This window comes from Sinocyclocheilus anshuiensis, unplaced genomic scaffold (assembly GCF_001515605.1).
Source record: "Sinocyclocheilus anshuiensis isolate Anshui unplaced genomic scaffold, SAMN03320099.WGS_v1.1 scaffold943, whole genome shotgun sequence".
Taxonomy (NCBI): Eukaryota; Metazoa; Chordata; class Actinopteri; order Cypriniformes; family Cyprinidae; genus Sinocyclocheilus; species Sinocyclocheilus anshuiensis.
Genome location: NW_015542391.1, coordinates 391321 through 400123, shown reverse-complemented (window position 1 = coordinate 400123; position 8803 = coordinate 391321). Strand labels below are relative to the sequence as shown.

The following is an 8803-nucleotide window of genomic DNA, read 5'->3' as shown; positions in this document are numbered from 1 at the left end:
TAAGCGTGGGTGTGCTTGTGTTTTTGTTTTATACAAGATGACCTGTGCGTTTTATTTTTGCAGTGATTCGACAGTACATTTTCATGGTAAATATTTGATTTTCATAGTTCTTTTTAGTACCACTGATGGACAAAAATATGTACACTTTACATATGGCCGATATATGCAACAAAACTTTCATTTAATTAATTTATTTAGTTTTTTGAAAGTTGTGCTTGAAATTTCTATATAAAATGTCTAAAAAAATCGAAATTTCTATTTCAATAAAGCATTAAGCAGTATTAGCAATATTAAACAACATTTTTCAACATTAATAATAATAAGAAATGTTTATTGAACAGCTAGTTGGCATATTAGAATTCTGAAAGATCATGTGACACTAAAGACTGGAGTAATGTCTGCTAAAAAATGCAGCTTTGCCATAACATAAATAAATTACATTTTAAAACATAAGTTATTTTGAAATGTAATCATATTTCAAAATATGAATATTTTTTTACTGTATTTTGATAAAATAATGTATTGGTGAGCATAAGAGACTTCTTTTAAAAACATTAAAAAAAATGTGAACAATAATATAAGCCAGCAATCTAAAATGTCAAATATAGTTCAACTTTTCATTCTGTCACTGGTAGAGTGCTTGCAGGGATGGATCGTGATAGTTTAGTGACTAGTTTAACAATGTTGATTTAATGAGGTGTTTTCAATATTCTCTCAAATTGAACAATCAACAATATGGTATAGGTAAATGCTAATATTGTACCTTTAGGGGCAATAAACCATATGGGCCACCTTTGTACCTTATCCACCCATAAAAAGTGCACACTACTACCTTAAGAGTTCATATTATTCCCTAAAGATACTAATAAGCATTGACAAGCTAAAGGAACCATTTTTGTATATTTTTCGGAGTTTGTACATCCATATTTTACATTTATATGCTATACTATACTATATTATATTGTTTGTCGGCCACTAATCTACAATTTATATCAGTATCAGTGCTCTTCCCCAGAGCACACCTGATAATATTTAATGAAATCTGTTATCGCAGCCTTTTCTCCCATGTCAACATATTCATTTCCACATGAAACGCATGAACTACAAAACCTCTGACCTTTTCTTGTCGCAAACAATTCTTCTGCCTTTTCTGCATAACAGGAAAGAAACTTTCAGTACTGCTTTAAGGGACATGTGCACTCACTTTAGAGAAAATTACCCGTGTCTTGTTTCTCATAGAGGCAAGATGTATTACACATGTGGTATCAGTTTGTGAGGCTGTAGGCAACATTTTTGAAATGTTTGATTGCTTTGGCTTCCTGGAAAAAAGAGCCCTGTCATGGGTATGGGGCAGATTGGACACGGCGACCCTCTGAGAAACAATCAGATTAGTAGCTCCTTCCTAGGCGTGCGGCAGGTTAATTTTAATGACATGGTTGAGAATAAATTCCGAAGCCTAGAATGGAACTAACTGCAGCGATACCGAATTGACCAAATAATTTAATGTAAATAAATATTTTGGAGTGTATACATCTTTTCACTATTTTCATTGTTTGAATATATTTTTATAATGTAAAAAGTATTTTTAAGTTTTGAAGTTTTTGGGGAGTTTATTGCACACCCCATGCCATTTTTTTAACCGTCTATTACAAGACTTTTTAACTGTGATGCACAGTAGGCTTGCTGCGATAGACAGATGTTTATCAGAGATGTTTTCGGTTATACCGGTGTTAAGCCGCAACACCAGTTATGTCATTTGCCTACCACGGCACCGCCCCCCACCGTCATTTTGATTTTTTTATAGTAACAAAAATAATTTAGCCTAGTTCAGTTAGAGGACAGACACTTTTAAAAACTAAACTCTCAATGCAGCGTGCCGAACCGTGCGCGAACGACAGTGCACCACGGAGCAGGAGTCGGATTTTATTTATCACGTGAGGAGAGTGAAGTGAGAAAGACAAGACGATGGCAGAAGATTGTTTAGAAAGGAAATGCAAAGGCGCCTGTTTGGCAATATTTTAGATTTTGAAAAGCCTATTGACTGGAAGTTTTTTTAAACATTCGTTTCTTATTTATTTGGTTCCACAGTGATTGCTGATTACTTTATTTAAACTTTGTGTATTTTATTTATTTTATTTTACATCAAGGTGTAGGCTTTATGCCATGCCTCCAAGCTTTCTTATTCGTTTTGCTAATAAACGTTCTATGTTTCTTATTTATTTGGTTCCACAGTGTTTGCTGATTTTCAGTTTTATATACCTATTTAAACTTTGTGTAGCCTAAGTAATTTGTTATTTTATTAGGCATATATGGTGTATTTTTATTCGTTTTGTTAATAAAAGTTCTATGAGTTCGATGTTGTTGCTTGAATTGAATCAACGCCGAATTGCCGCTAATTTGAAAGTGAAAGTAAAATGCGCACGGCGCTTTTTCAAGATATTTGAAAGCCAAGAAATCCAAAGAAAAGAGGGAAAACTCAAACAAACAATTGCTTGACGCCGAATTGGCATATATGGTATATTTTTATTCGTTTTGTTAATAAAAGTTCTATGAGTTCGACGTTGTTGTTGCCTGAATTGAATCAACGCTGAATTTGCCGCAAATTTGAAAGTGAAAGTAAAATGCGCACAGCACTTTTACAAGCCATTTGAAAGCGAAGAAAAGAGGGAAACTCAAACGAACTAACAGCCCCCCCCCAACGGTGATACCGGTATTACCGGTGTTGTCACACGTCGATTAACCGGTGGGAAAATTTCCTCACCGTCACAACCCTAATGCACAGTCATGAAGAGGGTCTGCAGGTGCCCTGTCTATGACATCATTGCAGTTTTGTCATGATATTGTACTGTTTTGTGGGGTTTTTTCTGCATGTTGTGTGCACCACATTGATTTTATTGGTCGCATCACATGACTTGATTTGGTCAACAAATATTTTTCAAATATCAATAAGCATTGAAGCAGTTGTTTTTAAAATATGAGCATTATGCCAGTAAAACATTTTACAAACTATTAAAATAGGGTTTATTTTCAAGAATGTAATTTATTAAATAACAATAAAAAATGAATATAAAGTAAAGTAAAGATAAATATAATATAAAGTAAAGAATAAAGTTTTTTTCTCTAATATGATATCAGGATGGTTGGTTTACTCTGATATTTTTGGCTTTGTTACTAATAATTATTAAAACAAATATTGTAGTGCAGAAATTAAAAGTATGCTCATCACAGAAGAGGTGTATTCAAGTTATTGCATATGGTTTGCATTTGCATTGAAAGGTATTTTTGCATTGAAACATCACATAAAAGGGAACGTTTTAATTAGCGTGGCTACAGAGAATTTGTTCGCATGATTCCCACCCTGCGAGACAATAGAGGAGGCCTCCCACTCAGGGGCTTGAGCAAATCGCGCTCAGCTTCACTCTGGGCTGGTTGACGCTCTGAGCCGCGTTTCTAGGTCATGAGAGTCTGTTATGAATAATAAAATGAGCCTGCTTTAAATGGAATATTTATAGAAGTGAAACAGCAAACACTGCACCTCCTTCCTGTATTATTTTCTCAGACACTGACATTTGCGGTATTTCTTACTTACTAATATTTCCCCCATCTTGTATTCTTTACCATGGCTGTGTGTTTTTTTTCTTTTTACCGTTATGTTAGCTGGGGGGATCGTGAAACAGACTGTGAATGAGCCAGGGACCTAATGATTCAGGCTGGGGCCCCTGACGGGAACGGTTTGGGGAAATGGTTTGGGAGAGGTGATGAAAGAGTAACTGATGTCGGAGTACTGGGGAATATTTGGTGAAGGCGAGGGTTGAGGATTCTGCCCTAGATGTTTAACTGTGGGACCACTCAGACAGAAAACAATTAGAGCGTAGTCAAGTAGGTCTATTTTGGGGCTGTAGGCTATATATTTTCCAAAGAACACGTGATGTATTTTCAGCTCCTCTATAATCAACATAATAATTGCAGGATCCAAGTAATCACATGTGATGGATTGGATTCTTTCAAGTCTTTCTGTACTGGATACACACAATCCATGACCTTGCACTGGGGGCCAGTGTTATTCTCCTTTCCACATTATTATGTCTTTTACGCTTCTCCATATTCCGGGGCATCCGTGATAAACCACAATCACATGCACAACTAAAATAAAAATTAAAGAACCCACATAATGTCCTGTAGAAGTCTCAGCAGAACCATATTCACTCATATTCTCTATAAACAGAGTTTTTCCTTCTTCCGTTTTTAAAAAAATCTCCGTCCACATGAAAATGCAAATGCATGCTATGAAGCACTGTCAAGAGCATGCCAAACCAACAGGTGGCGATATAATCTCAACCGTAAAGCCATGTTGGCCAATCAGAAGCCTGAAAAAGTTTCCAGTAGGTGGAGATAACAGCGCAGGCTCCGACGTCACAAGCCAAAAACTCCGGTTTCGCTGTCTACACGACAACACTGCAACCGGAGTTTTTGAAAATCTTTACCCTGGCAGGCGTTTTCAAAAATGTTCGGTTTCAGTGAATTGGTGCTGCGTTTGCATGTGGACGAACGGCCAAACCGCATAGAAAAAGCTGCGGTTTTAAAAATAACCCCATTCGTGTGGACAGGGCCTAAGAGTGAAGGCACAATCTCAAGTACATTAGTACACTTAGAATCAGAGGTGTTTTCTGCTTAGGGTCTCCCCCAAGCAACCCTCTAGCAATGCTCTGGTAACCACCTACAGATTTCCTTCAGAATGTGTAAATATGGAGTTTTTCCTGGAGAATACTGTCTGATGACCAAAATTTAGTTTCTACTATGACTTAATTGATATTAAAATGACAAAAAATAACTTATGACTTAATTGATGTTACAATTATATGCTATTTTGTGTGAATAAATGAAAAATAAAATACTAAAATTAAGAATTAAATCAGTAAATCAGACAGTTGAATTTAGGCATGGCAACATAAAAAATGTATGTTCATTTTGAGATTTTACATTTAGCATTGTAGCATTTTACGTTTAGCAGGATTATTGAATTATGTGTGTTTTTTTATTTATTTTTTTTTTGGGGGGTGGGGGGCTTTTATGCCTTTTTTATTAGATAGGACAGTTGAGAGCAGGCAGGAAAGAATTGGGTGGCGAGAGGGGGCGGGATCGACAAAGGACCTAGAGACGGGAATCGAACTCGGGTCGCCGTGAGCACAGTTGTGCTATATGTCGGCTCACTAACCACTCAGAAGACTTTCAGAAGACTGTGAAGTACTTTTAGTATTTTTTTATAAACTTTATGAAGCATCAAAGTATTGGTGGAATGGATTTTCAGGAAGGACTGAAATCTCCCCGGTTTCATTCAAATTGTGTAATTTGTGTTTCGAAAATGAATGAGATTTTATGGGAGTAAAGGCTGATTTATACTTCTGCGTCGTACCTACGCCGTAGCCTTTACGCCGTAGGCTATGCGTCAGTTTTCATTTATACTTCTGCGTCGTTGTCCGCGTTAACGTGCAGTACACATGCAAACCGCTAGTAAGCAGTGTCCACGGGCATGTTGCTGGTGTAACCTGCAGTACCACGGCAAAAGCCGAAGAAGATGCGGCTCGTCGGAGAAGCATTATAGCCGTGACGGCGGCAAATAAATATCAAATCATTAAATCATTATTTAAAACTACAAAAAGGAGACAACAATGGAACAGGAGATGATGGCATTCTTTCAATCTGCACAAGGACTTGTACCACGGCAGATCAACATTGTTTGTTGCGGACAACTACTGATGTATAATGCTATGTAGTATAATAAATGATAAGACACCTGTTCTTTGCTTTGTTTTATTTTATATAAAAAGGTGTAACATTAAAATATATTAAAGTGCACATAAACACACACAAAACTCAAGTACATATGGAGGGAGGGGTTCTTGCAGACCAATCACAGCGCTTGCGGTCCGCGTAGAATTGACGCGCTGTTAGATTTTTGGAGAGGTGCACGTCAGGCTATGGCGTATGGGTGTGCGTCTATGCGTAAGCTATGGCGTAGGTCCGACGCAAGTATAAATCAGACACTGAATGAACTATTTGAGTGAACTATCCCTTTAAGTAAGCTTTAGATGATAACAAATGTTATCTAAATGTAAAATTAAGGTCAATTAGCATGCACATTTAAATATCCACTATCAACCACCACCAGTGAATTTATACAATCTGTAATATGGTACCACTATATCTTGAACCACTACTTTTAATACACATTTATTTCATTAAAATACATATTACATTATTTTTAAAAGAACTTAACATAATGTGCATTGGATGCTGGTGCTCAATTATGGTAATTACATGCAATTTTAGCACACCGTGAAATGAGGAATAGTTAGACCCCAAATAAAAAGATCCAAAACAACCCTGCTGACCTTCAACCACACCGTTTCTCTGTTGAGATTTTTGTTAGGTTTGTTTTACCACTATCAACATGTAACATCATAATTCATATTTCAGAAGAGCCATACAGTAATTTTACCTGTGGCTGCAGCCAAACATTGCATAGCTTTGAGATATCTTTTTCTCTCCCAGCGCTCTAGATCATTTGCATATGATTGTTTGCATTATAATATGTGTCTCTTTGTAAGCCTGTCAGTATATAATGGCTGATAAAGGCTGGAGAATAGTGTTGGGTGAGGGAAGTCCTGCATTTTGGATTTGCGGCCCACTCCGTTGGCAGGACCCATTACAGTTTGGTGTTTAAATCATCCTTTGGACACGATTTTAGCCTTGTGAATGCTAAACGTTCTACAGTTTTAGACCAAGATATTATAGAGACTAAATCAGCCACCTAGCAACACTAAGAACACCGTAGTAACCAAAATAGCAATTTGCTAAAACAACTTTGAACTCTTTAGTAACCAAATAGCAACACCACACAACGGTGACTTTCACACTGATAAGTGTGAAATAAGTCCAATAAAAATAAGTACACTTTAGCATAATTAAGCAAAAAGGATTAGTAAAACATATAGCCAGTAAAACATATGGCTGGGCGATATAGCCAAAAAATGTATCAACGATATAATGTTTCATATCGTTCGGTATCGATAATTATTGATATTTTTTATAACCTTTATTAAAACAAAAAGCAATAGAAAAAAAGTGTTTAAATTTAACCACTGTATTTATAATTAACAATTTATTGAGACAAACAACAAATAATTTTTGTTTTAACAATCAAACACAAAACAAATTAAACAAATATCTCATTTCTAATGTTTTATATGCAGATTAAATAGGTCTTTATTGTATAGGCCTAATTGTCTCCCGAGGGCGCATTGAGCAAAATAATGCAGCGCATTTAAATTGTCAACGCAAGGAAGTAACTCTATAAAAACGTGCATTACATCTAAATTAACTCATAAAAATCAAATATAATTTTGTAAATTGCATAAACAATTATGAACAAAACAGCATCATGTATTTATGCATTGTTTAATCCAAAGAGCCGAAGCGCCATTCACTCAGATTGCATTTAAAAACGCCAGTGAAAAGGAATAAACCTCTACAAATTTGTGACGTGTTTTCTAAAAGTTTAAACTGTTTTAACTTTGCATGGCTACATCTCTTGTGTGAGATGCGAGTGCAGCAGTCATATTTGTCCGTCTAAAAAGTGCGCTGAATATGCGTTCTGTGTGAATGGCTTGGTTTCGGTTTTAACCCATTCAAGATCTTCTCCGCAATGAACTTTTATATTTCTCTAATATTTTGAATGAATAATACAGCAGTGGCGCGTCTCGTGGGCTAGACTAACAAAACATTAAAATGCAACAAGGTCACTTACATCATCACTGCATCTCGCGCGCCACTGATGACGCTCCCTGACGCACACCTAACATTCAAATGCAAATGTTTATTTTAAATTCGACAAATATTCATTCTTTATTCACAATCTCCTCATCACAGGCAGGCACAGCACTCAATTCAGCATGTGTTCGCGTTTGTGTGTGCTGTCCGCGTCACTCATAGTACGTGCCTATATCGTGCACTATATCGACCAATTTTTCTATCGATATCGAAGAAGGTGTACCGTCGATAAATATCGATACCGTTTTATCGCCCAGGCCTAGTAAAACATAATGATTCAAGTAAAAGTTTTAATCTGACATTAATACAAAGCGCACTTTTTGAAAAACCGTACTCTAAGAACACTTAAGATTTAACGTACACTACAAGTGCACATGTTATACAATTAAGGTTACACAGTTTCTACATCATAAAGTTCCTGTTTTAAATAGATTTGGGACAGTATATTCACAACACCGTACATCAGTTCATCTAAACAGTGAGACACTATTTTCATCCATTTCCTATGCTTCATGTTGTAGCTTACGGCAGTAGAACTTCTGTTCTTCTCTTTGTTGTTCTTACTAGCGTAGCACCAAACTCCTCATTATTTTGCAGTGATGGGGAATGAGATTAGCTGTGCACTACAATATGTTAATGATTACCTCCATTATTTAAAGAATGAAACATTAAAACCTTGGCATGTTAGAAACGCTGCATGGGGTGTGTTTTATCTAGGCATACACAGTTCATTAATATCTCTAGATATCGGTTTAGAATGCACAGTTGTTACCAGAATTATTCTTGCTTTTGCAGGTAAGCATGAGACGGGATGAAAAAGCAATAGTTTCACTTTTATTAGAAGCATAACAAGTACTAGCGCTCTATATTTTATCCTCCTACACAGAGCTCTCAGATGACAGAGGATAATGCCATTTTCTCCTCCGAGCTAACAGCACCCTTGACCCAGAGTGCACTGCTTTGGCCCTCTGGA

General features: G+C 36.4%; 1 protein-coding gene across 1 annotated transcript in view; it reads left to right on the top strand.

Annotated features, from left to right (window-relative positions):
- The window catches only part of dbn1 (drebrin 1), an 81583-nt gene that overhangs the window by 43879 nt on the left and 28901 nt on the right, over window positions 1-8803 (top strand). The window lies entirely within an intron of this gene.